Source organism: Protopterus annectens, chromosome 11.part0 (genome assembly GCF_019279795.1).
Source record: "Protopterus annectens isolate FY-2018-M chromosome 11.part0, PAN1.0, whole genome shotgun sequence".
NCBI classification, from domain to species: domain Eukaryota; kingdom Metazoa; phylum Chordata; order Ceratodontiformes; family Protopteridae; genus Protopterus; species Protopterus annectens.
Window position 1 is genome coordinate 1,405,602,707 of NC_056745.1, and position 15,537 is coordinate 1,405,618,243.

The following is a 15,537-nucleotide window of genomic DNA, read 5'->3' on the forward strand; positions in this document are numbered from 1 at the left end:
GCTGACAGTAACCTTCACCTTGTTTAGCCTGTTGAGTGGGACATCAGTGTGCCTGACTATAGAGTCACCTATGACTAGTGTGTTGGGTACGTTGTTTTGCCTTATTGGCTGTGGTTGAGTGGCACACTGAGTCTGAGTGCTATGTGTCATTTGGGTTGTGTTGGGGGGTGGAGGTTGCTTGCATTTCTGCTTTGGAGGTCTCTGTTGCTTGAGCAGATTATTAGAGAGCCTCCATGAATGTTTTTGTGTTTCTATGTGTGAATTTTGGTGGTGTAGATTTAGTGAGACTATGTGATGAGTGTGGTGTGGTGCAAGTGTTTACCTTCTCCTCTTGACTGTCAAGTTCAGTCTTGATTGGAGAGAGCTTTACCTCCAGTTTGGCTAGATAAGTGCATCTCTCACTGGTTATAGTGTTGGGTGGTAGGAGGAGAGGGTTGTCTGTGTACATGAGGCAATTTCTACATTGCCCTAAGATGCCCAGATTCATCAGATAGACAGGAGAGAACACTCGGAGCTGACCCTTGGACATGCCTGAATAAAAAACTACTTTCCTTTAGATAAGTGAGGAAAGTGAGTACAAGAGCTGTTTTTCTCTAAGCAAGTGAGGAAAGTAAGTACCCACATTGTTTTCCTCTAGGTAATGAGGAAGGTTGAGTGCTGTAGTAATTAGTAGGTTATTTAGTGCTTACAAGTTCTGAACAAGTGCTGATCGCGAATAAGCAAATTCAAGTGCCAAAACTAAGAATATGTATCTGGACTAAACTAGTTACAGGAAAGGGGGGAAACAAGCACAAATGTGGGCTTTTAAATCAGAAAGTTGAGAGAGATGGAAAACTGCCCAAATGGCCAATAACTACAATTTCTGGGCCAGAACCACTCCTTATGTGGTAGATAGGTTACCTAGTGCTTACCACTCCCACTGATAAGCTAGAAGGCTTCCCTCCAACACAGAAAGCTTGGGGGGGGTGCTCAGAAGCTTACATACAGTCCTGGATTCAGCAAATCTGAATCTGGACTACACTAGTTACAGGAAAGGTATTTTTTTTGTTTGTTTTATAAATATATATATATATATATATATATATATATATATATATATATATATATATATATATACACACACAGAAAAGTAGCTAAAACAGTAGTCAAAACAATTCAAATGCAGTGCAAGCTAACACACTTGAGTATGTAGCAATGTTAGACCAAACAGTTTAAAAAATGCAATTAAATTAAAAATGACCAAAAACAAGTGCAGAAGGAGTCTATTAGGCAAAATGAGGTAAAGAGATGGGACTGGGGAGCGTGTCCCAGATCAAATCTACAGTGGGGGCGGGCAACTGCAAAAGCCTCCAAATTTAAACAACAACACAGGAATAGGGAGAGTGGGTATGGGAAAACCAACACCTTCAGCAGAGATCTGAAAAACTTTTCAGTGAAACAAAAATAACAGTGCACAACTCTGAAGTCAGCCAGCAATGATATAAAATTAGTCAAACAACAATTACCAGTACACAACTCTGAAGTGCCAGAAAAATATACTCAGCTCTGTATATCTCCAGATAGTTTGAAGAGCACTCCCTCAGGACACAGGAAGGCTCCAACAATGATATGCAGACTTTTTTACTAAGAGGGCCCAATTTTATGCAGGTAATCCTTGAGATGGTCAGATAACACACAGGATGTAAAACCAGTTATACCAACTTAAGACACAGAGAAATAGGGGAGGGGGAACTTCCTTCAGAGCAGAGAAAAACTATACATACAGCCCTGCCCTGATTCTAAGAGACTTGCTCTCAGTATAAGTGACTTACTTTGGTGTAAGGCCTATCTATAAATAGGCTTACACTAGGGGCCTGACTCCTAAAGATTTGCTCAGAGTGTAAGTAACTTACTCCAGATTTCTAACAGCTTGCAAAATGTAAGTAACTTCCAAAGTGCTCAACTGTAAGGCTTATCTATAAGCAGGCTTACACTGGGAGCATATCAACCTCACCTCTTCTGAAAGAACACACACTGAGATGTTTCCTTGCCATCAGCAGAAAATAAGGACAGTTAACTTTAACATTTGAGAGTATTGACTCACAAAATCTGCAGTTTTTAAGCTGAACCTACAATGTGACTCTAGAGGTTTTCCTCTAGAGGAAATGCAAGCTTGCCTAATCTAAAGATACTTCCAAAACGCTAACCTGAGTATCTGCTACATTGAATTTATATGTTCAGTGTTGGTGAGTGGGAGATGATAAACATGGGTAGAGCAGTATATACAGAAAGTTTAGGCATAAGAGAGGAAAAGCAAGGGAACAAGATGGGCTACCTGAAACTACTCAAAATCTTGGCCATTGTATTAACTGATTCCTTGAGATATGCCAAAAAATATACCTTAAATAAATATGCACACAGCCTCTTAGGCCTCATTAATAATAACCCCCCCCCCAGATCCTCTGGTCCAATTCTCAACTTTGGGTTTAAAAATATTTGACTTGGTTCTCACTAATATTGCCATCCCATGCTCACACCTAGAGTTACCTTGTTACTGGACGCCTGAGTCTGGTTCTGTGAGCATGGAGTGGAAATTTTGGACTGCGCTCTTATTATGTATAAATTACACACACTTATGCATTCATCTGATGAAGTGTTTATAGTGATGAAAACACATTTTTAACTTGTGGGTGTTTATGTGTCTTTGTTGGACTGTACATCGTGTTCACTGTGGGATTATTAAAGAATTACACTCAGCAGCTTGGCGTCTTCTTCCAAAGTGCTCTTTTAACAGTTTTTTTTTTGAATACAGTGAATGGCCAATCCCCTGTCACAGGGAAATGATAATGCTGTAGACTAGGGGTCATGAGATGGAGACCACAAGAATGGTGGTTATAATCCTGAGCAGCAATCAAATTCTTTGAAAATTATTAAATAACAAAGCAAAGTGAGCAATATTTCATCAGCTGGACAATGAAAGAATGACGGGAAAGGTATTGACAAATGAAAACAACAGTGAGGCATGCTGGGAGATGTAGATCCTCATTATATGAAGGATGTAGGACACACTTGGGGTGATTTGTACACGCTGGCAGAATTGTTTGACGAAGACATGGATGGAGATGGAATGAAAACAATGCCAGTAAAAAAAGATGCTAGAAATAGGATGGAGGAAAACTGAATACGGAGGAGAAACAAAGGATGATGATGGACAAATCAATGAAGACATGCCAAAGGAATGGTCCTCCTCAGTAATGAGTTGCACATCTGAATTTAGTAAGTATGTTCCACTGAGGGACAGGTTGGGCATTGTTGCATACAGTCAAGTAGCAAACATACCTATTTTGTCTCCTCTTCTTGTTCTAGTAAGGACGTGAGTCTGAAGTGAATGTACTATAAGAAAAAAACCATAAGGAACAAGCATGGAAATGAAGTTTAAGCTGAGGAGTGGAACTGAGTCATGGAGATGGGAGGTGTGAGAAGACTTAGAGACAAAGAAAGCTCGGACACTGGCTAAGTGAATACAAGTGACTGGCCGTAATGGGGCCATCGGGCAGTGTAATTATTTTCTTGTCCGTGCCATTATCTTTCAATGTCCTTTTAACTGACCTACAGTCTGCTTATATAAAACAATGTTTGAAAACATTTTTATTAGAAAACCAGGTGATTTGAAAAACAGGACAAAGGCAACTACAACTCAATATATGACAAATGAGTTTGTTTGTATGGGACTTATTTTCTTTTTTGCATATGACTTTGAAAGTTCAGCTCTATAGGTAATACACTTGAGGTCAATAACAGTATGACTATGCTTGTTATAGACTATTATTTTGTTAAATGTCCATTGAGTGGTAATTAGTGGTTTATTATTTGTGTTTTCATTAAAATAAGTGAAAAAGGGTAAAGTGTATTATATAAACAAAAGGGTAGGGACTGATGTATAAATAACTAGTTTTGAAATAAGCTATATGACAATGGCAGCAGTAACACTGAAATTTAATAATGTTAGAATATTAACTCGTGCTTTTTATGATGAGAAACATGTTAAGCTAGTCTGTACTTGTTGCAATGATATGAAGGGTATTCTGTTGATCACAAATATAAATATGAATATAAATATAAAGTAGGCGAATGAGAGGACGTGGGCAGTTTGGAAAATGTGTGACTTTGCCAAGTATCATAGATTTATTTAGAGTAATAATCAGTTTTTTATTTCTTTAGAGATGTCTACTAGCAGCTGGTATTTTTCATTGTTGCAAAGGGACACTTGTGAGGGTTTTTCTTACATGCAAGTGTTCTTAGAATCTCGTCTCTTTTGAGCGATGAGCAGATTCAGAGATGGTGTTGGTTGAGTAACATTGCCACCTGGAATGTGGATGGGAGGTAAGGGCATCCTATAAAGAGGGAATGAAGTCTAAACAGGTTACTGGGACAGGCTGTAGGGACAGTGCTTTTGCAACAGCTGAAATTAAATGAAGTGGAATTAACAACGTCAAAGAAAGAATGGGCAGTTCTACTAGTGACAAGACAGAATATAAGGGCAAGGATGAAGTTCATGCAGGATGGCACAGGTAAATTGGTAGCAGGCAGGGGCATAACATGCTGTTAATGAGGGTAACAAAAGAGGTAACTGTGGAATTGATAGATTGTACTGGAAGTATCAGAGGACACGGTGAATAGTTAATATGGAAGGATACATCAGCATAGTCCTAGTGCCAGATAAGGCAGGTCTGTATGACAGTAACAAATTTTGTTTAGGATATCAGGAGTCTCATAGGTATAGAATGATGAGGTTAGGGGAGGTGGATGTTTGGGGACTCGAAAACAAGTAAAGGGAATACATTTTCTAGAGATGTGAAGTGACAAGTTAGTCAGACTCTCACTGGACAGAATGATATTGGGAAATAGGAAATATATGAATAACTGAGAATAATGTCTAAGACCATAATCTGGTAACAGTACAGTGGGAAGCAGGTACAGAAGCAGAAATAAGGCATATATGGATGTGGGCCACTGATGGAATAAAAGGCAGGTGAAGTGGTTGCAGGTAATTAAGATGAATGATGGAAAAGGAGATAAAAGATTGGGCTGAAGATAGTGCAGAGATTAAAGAGTGGGCTGAGATTAAAGATAATGCAGAGGAAGGAATATGGCTGAACGAGAAACAAGAAAATGCAAGAAGAAGGTGAGACTTAGAACTGGGAGGAGATCTTGAGGGGGGAATCATGAAATGATACAAGACATGGGGGGTTAAATAATAGAAAATCTTTGGAGGACTTGTTAAATAAGAGAAAATCTTTGGAGGACTTAACACACATTTAGGGTGGTAGTATTCAAACAGAGATAGAGAAGGGAAGAAAAGCAGTGGTAGGTGGACAAGAGGGGAAGTTGAAGTCAAATTGCTATAATGGAAGATGTTAGATCAGAAGAAGAAAGTATTGGCTAAGCAAATTACGAGAGATATTAGGGAACTAAATCATAAGATTAAAGACATCAAAAGTGAGTTTAGGAATTTTTATAAGAAGCTATATACTATATCTACTTATGTAGGTGAGTTAGTGGAGGTCATTCTGTGTTTGAACTCTTGCAAACAGTATTTCATTAAAGTGAACGGTATTTTTAGAATTCATTGGTCCTCTAGATAAATTCTTTCAAAAGTGATATCAAGTATAACTAAAAGTCAATTCCATCTTATTTAGTAATTAACACAGAAATCATATTTCACACTGCATCCCAAAGATTCTTAGGGTAAGAACAATTCTATAATACACGTAGAAGATCTGCTTTATTTCATGAGCAATCTTTACACTTTGGTAAATAGGAGGGATTGAAATACGTTAGTTTTACAGGTGTCAGATAAGCATTATCATTTATAATCAGTTGGGTATAAAATAATTTTTAATGGGTATAAATTTAGTATTAAGATGCACTGCTTGTTTAACATACTGCCCTGTATTAAAGACTTATTAAAATATATCTATGTATTCGAAAATTGCTAGGTATTTCCATATCTAAAACTTTGTATCATCTTATAGGTCATTGATATTGCTTTTTCTTGTCAAAAAGTGTTTATTAGATTTTTGAAAAATCAATTTTCCTCTTATATTCTGAACTCAAAGTATACTTACTAAGTGAAATGACATCCATTTGTTTCAATATTATTAATGAAGTAGTATTTTATCTATAAATTCATCAACATGGCAATAGTCTCATGGATGAAATTTTGAGAAGTTGCTACAAAATATATAAAATCCATATTAGTAGCATCCTGCCCTCACCAAGAATGATACCACATTATAGAGAAAAAATTATCAATTTCAACAATTGGCTAAGCTTCTGGCATCATTCAAAGGGGATCCAGTGTCTGTCAGCCTGGGATGACATGCTCGACAAGCCACACTGCTTTGCTAGAGATGGCTTGCACCTGTCTCCCTTAGGCTTTCGAATACTGGCCAAGGATCTTGCCACCCCCATAGTGCCTTTTTTAGGCAAGGCTCAAAAGACAAACCCACCTCCGTAAATAGCACAAGTAACAAAAAACTGAGGGTAATGCTACTCAATGCCAGAAGTCTAAACCTCAAAATGCACGCACTCAAGGCACTCCTCAGTATGGAGAAAATCGATAGATGTGCAGTAACAGAAACCTGGTTTAAGGTCCAGAGAGCACCCCAGCACTAACAGGCTATAATAAATTTTGGCCACAAAACCCAGACCGAAATACAAAAGGCGGGGGAGTATCCATATTCATCAAGTATACCCACACCTCCAGGTTAGTGGCACAGCACGATGCTTCTGAGATCATCCACGTGCAACTAACAATGGGCAAAACTGCTATTCAAATTATAGCTTGCTACAGATCACCCACCATGTTCCAGGACTCCCACTTCACATTCCTGGAAACACTGGGAAATATAGAGGTCCTACCAAACACCCTGATATTGGGTGATTTCAATTACCCAAACATTAACTGGGAGAACTACTCAAGTACAAACTCCCTTGCCCAACATTTCCTAGAATTTATAAACTCAAACATCCTGGATCAACTGGTCAACACCCCCACCAAAAGTGACAACATATTGGACCTGGTCATCACCAACATGGGCGACTGATGTTCCACACCAGAGATCAACCCCTCGCTGGTTAGATCTGACCATAAACTAATCACTCTGGATATCCACATTCCGTCACACCCTCAGTCAAATAAACCACCGTGAAAAACTTTTCAAAAGCAAACTTCATGTTACTTAGGACCGAGGTGGGAAGTTTCAAAGCCCCCATGCTAAAGGATAACACTGTCCAAGCTGCAAAATCCTTTACTAATGCACTCTATGGGCACCTACAAGAATGCATGGATCATGCTATCCCAAATAAAACCAAGACTCACTCCTCCAAGAAAAGGAAACCAGTCTGGCGGACCCCTGCCATAAACAAGCTGTACAATATAAGGAGGAAACTAGTACAGAAAAGAGTAAAATACCAAGAAGGGAAGACATCCCTGATCAGTATCAGCAAGAAACTATGTTCCCTCATAAAATCATCCAAGGCTAGCTTCGAAAGAAAAATTGCCATGGACTCCAAAGATAACCACAAGGCATTCTTTAGCTATGTCAAGAATCTAAGTGGCAATTCTCAGATCTGCTCAGAGTTAGTGCAGAATGGCACAAAATACACTGAACTGACCAATATAGCCAACATCCTGGCAGACAGGTTCAGTGCAAACTTCACCCCCCTCTCACCCCCAAAAGGGCCCATAACTATACCAGACGAATGTAGTGCCCTGAAACCACAGACACTCAGGTTAAAACAGCCCTCTCCAAAGCCAAAAACACAGCATCAGTAGGACCGGATGGTGTCCCAGGCTGCATCCTACATGAGCTCAAAGATGAACTAACCCCTCACCTAAACACACTGTTTAAACTCAGCCTCTCCACAGGCTACATGCCCACAGAGTGGCACACAGCAACGGTTATTCCGCTCCACAAAGGTGGAGCACATCATCATGGATCTCATTAACAGAGACATTGGGAACCTCCAAACACTGGACCCTACCCAGTTTGGCTTTGTTAAGGGCAGATCATGCCTCCTAAACCTGGTGGACTTCTTTGAGACAGTTACCAAGGCTATAGATGAGGGAAAGGTGGTCCACATAGCCTACCTAGACCTCGCAAAGGCCTTCAACACCATTCCCCACTCAGGTATTATAGACAAGCTCACCAGCATGAACATAAACCCCTACATTATGAGATGGGTTTCCAACTGGCTCATGGACAGAACCCACATGGTAAGAGTTGCGGGAACTAGGTCTGACTCTAAACTGCTAACAAGTGGCATTCCCCAGGGCTCAGTCCTAGGACCCCTCCTGTTGGGCATATACTTCTCAGAGGTAGAGGCAAGCACAGGAGGACTATGGCTGACCAAGTTCGCAGACGACTGCAAACTAAGGGCTATAATTGACTCTCCGGCTGACACAGACATCCTCCAAAAGGGTCTCACTGAGACAGATACCTGGTGTCAAAACCATGGCCTCAAGCTAAATGTCAGAAAGTGCATAGTCATCCCCTTTGGAAAAAACAAAGTACCCACAAACTACCACATAGGTGGTAGCCCTCTAAATACAGAAGTTGTAATAAGGGATCTGGGGACCCAAGTAGATAGTAACCTCTCCTTTGATAATCACATTGCCAAAATGGTTAGGAAATCCTTCTATGTGGCCCATCTAATCACAAAAGTGTTTGCATCCAAATCGAAAGAGGTCATTGGGCCCCTCTACGCATCACTCATCAGACCCATCATAGAGTACAATGCCTCATTTGGGATGTACCTTACAAGACACCTGCAACAACTGGAAAGACCACAGACGTACCTCACCAAGAGGATAACTGGCATAAAGCAGATACCCTATGCAGCTTGACTGAAGAAACTCCAGCTGTACTCGGTTGCATACTGCCTACTCAGAGGTGATCTCTGCCTGACATACAAGGCTATGTCCAACCCAGAATTGATGGACATGCTCCACCTAAAGAAAATCATATCCCCTCGAGCCACACGCTCCAGTGATCTAAACCTCTCCACAACAATAAATAGGACGTGCTGGAGGGATAGATTCCTGTTCCAGAGACTTCTCATGCTCTGGAACAAGATTCCAATCTACATTAGGAGAGCTCCTCGCTAACCCACTTCAAGAGAAACCTTGACGAGTGGATGGGAAACAGAACGTTTACCCCAGGGATCACTTCAATGGCTCTGCTGGACAGAGGCACAGGGAACTAATCTAAGGGGGCGGTGAAAGCCAACACATTTTGGCTAGGCTTATAAATGCCTTCAGGCAGATAGCTTAGTACCTACCTATGAACCTATATGTTATTAGTAGAAACCCAATAAAAAATAAAATATTCAGTTGAATTATGAAAAAATTATCTCCATCATTATTTAATTAGCCTAAAGCCTCTTCTTTTAATCAATTTCCCATTTATTTTAGTAATCCTGTACTTGTCTAATATTTCCTTGAAATGTTATAGTGTTAAAATGTTTTCTAGAATACATTGCAGAGAGTTTAGTAAATGGTTAGTTAGATACACGATAGACAGATATTGTGGTTCTAATTCATTGTTATATGCTCATAATATTAGTAATAATCTTCATAGTGTTTAGTTTGTTAATTTTTATAATCTTGTTTTTATTGTCAATGTTATTATTCCATCAATAGAATTATCATCTTTGATGCATGTTATTTTAAACAGCATCATATTATATTGCTACAATTGATCAGTTACCATGTTCTTTGTAAATATGCTTATAAATTTATTCCAATGTTTTAATAAAATATGTATTAAGACAGGGATCCCTAATGCTTTTCCAATACACATAAGAACGTAGGATAAAAAAAAAAAAAAAGAATGATGGGACTATTTATTCAAATTTTTGTTGAAGGAGAATTACGCAATTCAGTGTTTGAAGTCAGTGATATGGCACTATAGAAAGGGAAGTAAAAAAGAAGGATTGGCACAATTACAGGCAAATTTACTTTTGTCACACAAACGCAAGCAGTTTTTCTTGGATCCTGATAAAGTGATTGCAGCAGTTCTTACTGATTATCATTGGACAGCATACAGGTAGGTATTATGAAAGGTGGGTTGCAGGCTGATTATTTGATGATTAATAATAATAATAATAATAATAATAATAATAATAATAATAATAGTCAAACAAACACAAAGTCAACTGGAAGGACATTGACACATATGGTTGAAAACATGGAACTTGACACATCACTACACATAAAATAAACCATCAATTTTTAAAGGCAATTTCCCTTCACTCAAAAAGTTATTTTTCCTCTCATTGGTTATGGGCTAATATGCAGATATCCATCAGCATGGAAGGCCCATTTTCAGTGGAGTACCAGGCTGAATATCTCCTCACATCAACAGTAAGGCAATTTCAACCAGATATTTTAAGAAATTATATATATTTTGCATACAAATAAGATAAGTACTGGACATATACTAATATAAACAACAGCAAACAAAGTAGTTTTTTCATTCCTGCAATATTTATTTATGAAATATATATATATATATATATATATATATATATATATATATATATATATATATACGTAATATTATATTATGCATATAAATCCTAGTTAAACAATAAACAATTTGGGAAGCTATATTGTGTTGGCTACCAGAATGACTCAAAATGCCTGACAAGCACTCACCAAAACTTGATTTTATAGTATCATAGAATTACAGTGGAATACAAGGCTTAGAAACCAAGGGCCCTTTTTAAGTATAGCTATACTTCCCAATAAAATTTCATAGTTACTGGTTCCCAAGCATTCTGTAGGGTATATTTACATGTTTCCCCCTTGAATGGAGACATACGTGCCAAACTAGGGGTACATTTGCAGTTCCCGATCCACTAATCCAAGTTTCACTTGAATAAGTGCTGCTTCACTTAGATGGGAAGTTTGTCCCAGATTAGAAAGAGCCTCTGCGACACATACTTGTCTCTCCAGCATGTTTTCTTTATGTTGTAGTAAGATTTAGGTCCATGGATCAGGTGATCCTAATGGTATTTGTTTTACAGATGTACAACAGGTCCATTAGGGCTAAATCAGAATGCTTTCAAGGCCATGCAGAGATCACATCTCAGCAGCCATAGAAGACTGAATATAAGGACAAGGCCTTGATCCTTTCAACATAGGAATCGTTTTCAGCAACATGTATTATTTTTATGAGGAATCACTGAGTAAGCTCCAGTTCTTGCATTTGATTGGCCAGGTACAAACCGAAGGGTTTATGTTACTCAATGACTGTTCTTATGAGATCAGAATAGAATGAAATGATGACATGTATAGATCTAGATGGTATAGCTCTGCTTTACATTATGATTTATTCACTACAGTAGGCACTTGATGGTCAAATGCCAAATCACTGTCATTGTGTATTCCCAAATCCCTACCAGAGTCTAGTCTTTGAGGTGTATTTGCAATGTACTAGTTTGCTAGTTTAGCCACTTTTCTAAAGATACTATGATAAATTTTTCGGCACTGAGGTTTAGACCATGCATCTGCATGATTTAGTCTGTGTCAATCTTTCTTTAAGGATATTTATGTCTTGGAGATTTCAATGAAATGACCTCACCTGATTTGTAATCTTCTGCAAACTTGGTCTACCAGAGGCCCTTGACATTAGCCTTGGCCTCAGAGAAGTAGATGCCAAACAGGACTGGCTCCAGCACTGAGTTGTGAGGCACCTCAATAGTAATTGGTCTTTTTTGTGGAGGTACTCTCCCCTATTCTAATTTCTTGGGTACTGTCTGTAAGCCAGCTGGCTATCTGGTAGGTTATGTAAGGGTTTATAGATAGTGATCTTTTTTACAATGCCTGTGTGGGTATTGTGCCCAATGCCTTGACCAGGTTGAGGTAGATAGTATGTGTTATTTTACTCTCCTCCATTGCTTTGCTGATCTTATTGAAAAAGTCAACCAGGCTGAGTACAGAAAACCTGCACGTGACAAACCCAAAGTGCTTTAGTTTCAATGTCTATAGGTTACATATGTCATTTAGAATATCCATAATTTTCCTCTCTTATCTTTGCATATCAGGCTAGTCAGGCCCATGCCTCAATAATTCCCCTGGTCAGTGGATGGCCCACCCTTGTTCAGTTGGATAACCATTGGAATCCTCCATTCATGTGTCATAATGTCTGTTTGGCGACTGTGATTTAATAGTGATTCTAGTGGGCCCAATAGTCCATGTTTCATACTATTAAGGAGGCTTCAATGCAGTGTTCTTGGCCTTGGAGAGAGACTTGAATTCCTGCTCTCTTGTGGTAATTGGAGAAGTTATGGACTTGGGTACTTTAAGGGAGGCATCCGACAGGGTGAGTTGGGGTAACATTGAACTAAATTTGTTAGCCAGGATGTTTACTATTTCTGCTGGCTCCATATAGGTGACACTACTTAGAATTAATTTGGTACATTGCTGTGTATTGTCTTTGAGGTTATGAAGATAGCTAAAGAAAGCCTTGTGATTGTCCTTGGCCTGGAAGGCTACTTTTACCCCACATTTGGCCTTCTTCAACTTGATTAGTCCCCTGAGTTGCTTGCTTAGTGAGATGAGAGTTTTTTTTAACCTTGCTGGACATTGTACCTCCGAATTATTGTCATTAATTTCTTCCTTTTGCTATAAAACCTATTGATGTTGAGATCTGACCAGGGCAGCTTTTTTTTTTTTTTTGAGTTGGTCTTCTGCTTAATCTATAGATGCAGCTTTTCTATGCACTTGTTAATATGATTATGAAGGCTTTCTGTGAACAATTCCACATAGGCAGTAGTGTTGTCAGGGTTGGGGGGCTTGAAATTTTGATAGGGTGTCACATAGTAGTAGGAATTTTCTATAGAATAATTCCAAAATGTTCCAGTGTTAGCTGGTGTCCCTGGTTTTAGCATTACTTCATAGTAGACAGGCTTATGGACAGATGTGATGGTCAAAGACATTACAATAGTGAGGATACAATGTTTCACCGTGTTTATGAGGGCAAGGTCTAGAATGTTTGCACCTCTAATTGGCATACAGAATAACTTGTCCAAAACATTTGAATTTACAAAGTTTAGGAATCTCTGTGCCTGCATGTTATGAGTCATGTATGATTACCAGTTTATATTGGATAGTTAAAGTCACCCATGAGTATAATGTTAGGTTGAATGAGAAGTGTCTCCCATACATTAAAGTATGTATTATGTTTTTTTTGGGTCATGGGGGGACATACAAATTACAAGGATATAACATGAGGCATTATATAGGGTCATTTAAGTGTAGAGAAGTTCAAGTACATCATACTGATGGATCAGGTTTGAGGTGTGTTTGTTTTTAATGTAAATAGAGACACCTCGACTTTTGATCCCTTCCTGTGCAGCAGTTGGTCTAAATCTAAGGAATGCATTGAAGCTCCACACTGCCAGACAAAGACCCTGGTTTCCTGACTGTCAGGTACATTCTCTGAGAGATGACAAACCTATATGATAATATACAGTAATGATGTTAAGTGTCATACATTAGAACTCAAGGCATGTTTTGAACATTTATAAGTAAATTGCATATCGTGAAATCATGTTTTGCCACAGTATAACCATATAATATGTATCATTTTAAAACTTAAAGTGATCTCACAGCTACAATTCTTGAAAATGTCTTGAAAATGCTTTCTTTAATGATATATTGAAGGTAAACTTCTTGGCAGAGCAGATCCTCTCAGATGGAATGGATAAAAAAAATAAATGAATAATTAAACAATTAAATAAAGAAAGAAAGAAAGAAAGAAAGAAAGAAAGAAAAACATTACTCAAACTTGTACTTTTAAACAACTTCTGCACTTTATACCATTCACAAACCATTAAACCGCTTAGTTCTGAATGATAGTAATGCACTAAAGCTTCATTGCCTGATCATGCCCCTAACACTTTGTGACCAGAGTCGCTGCACCCTTTGCCCCGCCCTAGCTGTAGTTCTGCTTGCAGGCTATATCTTAGATAGTCTATCTCTTTGTCATTCCACTGTAACAGGATACCCAAATTTGTCACATTCAGTAACTTTTTTTTTTTTTAATTCAGAAGAGCTGCCATTCTGCCAGTAGAAGGCCTAATTATATGCAGAGCAGGGCTGCATTTAATAGCTGTTGATGGAGAACTGCAGCTGAGAAAGCATAAAGGTTTACATTTTAAAGTCAAGTTAAATGTGTTTATTATATAATAACCTCATAATTCATTGATAACTTTGAAAAACAGATCAGTTTTTGACATTATAAACTGTCAGACTGTCCTTTACTTATGGCAGCATATGCTTGAAGGTGTCCTGTTTAAGCTGGTATGTGGATCCAGCGCCCAGTCCGCTGCAACTTTCCTGCATCTCTGCCATATCCATGGAAGTGAAGTGGTGATGTTCAGTAGTAAGTTTAGGCTTGATAACTTGCATCGCAGTGGAAGACGTTACTGTGGGATGTATGACAAACCACTGAATGGACATATTGTCGAATGTCATATGATTCATGCGATCAAAAATTCAGTCCATGAAAAAAAAATCCTTAAGAAAACAATACCCACATAAAAGAGAAGAAATGCTTTTGCAGAGGGGCAAGCCCTCCTTCACCCCCACACTCCCTACTGATTATTTACACCATCTCTGAGATCGCACTAGACTGGGGAAATGTTCACATTTCCTGATCCTTACTGTAATATGAGCTCAGTCAGAATGGATCGATGGACTGAATTTTTGATCACATGACTTCTGACAGTGGGATGTTACCATAATGGTTAAAGTGTTTACCTTACAAGCACAAAGTGCATGGTTTGATTCTCACCTGGGATATTTGACTTGGCTTAAAATGGCCAACAAGGGCAGTTAGCCTAGTACTAATCTATAAACTGGAACCTATTATTGTGTACCAGCTATAATTTATGATGTTGCTATGACTGCAATCGTATTACATTCGTACATGAATGGAGAACAGGAATGTATACGATACGTCTCTTGAGAATTGGAAGATAGTTTATAGAAAGGTTTATAGAATAGGTAAGAGGTTGTAGTAGACAGAATTGCCCTCTTAGTGAGGAATGATTTCACTATGCAATGTTTGACAAGCTTATGGCTAGTTATGATAACAGTATTATCAATATAGGTTTTTGAAATTTTAGTTGATTTTAAGCTTACTCTGCTTGCTTGGGGCCTCCAGCCCTAAAGACTACAGACCAGTTGCTTTGACATCCATTGTTATGAATGTTTTGAGCGGGTGATTAAAAAACATCTTTCATCATGCCTACATATTGATTTTGACCCTCTGCAGTTTGCATACAGAGCTAACTGATTCACAGCTGATACCATATCAGTAGCACTACACATCTCCCTTGAACATTTAGAGGGCAAAGACAACTATGTGAGGATGCTGTTTATAGACTTCAGCTCTGCATTTAATACAGTGGTAGCAATGCAGCTGACATAAAAACTAGCACATTTAGGAATCAGTAAACATCTCTGTAACTGAATCCTGGACT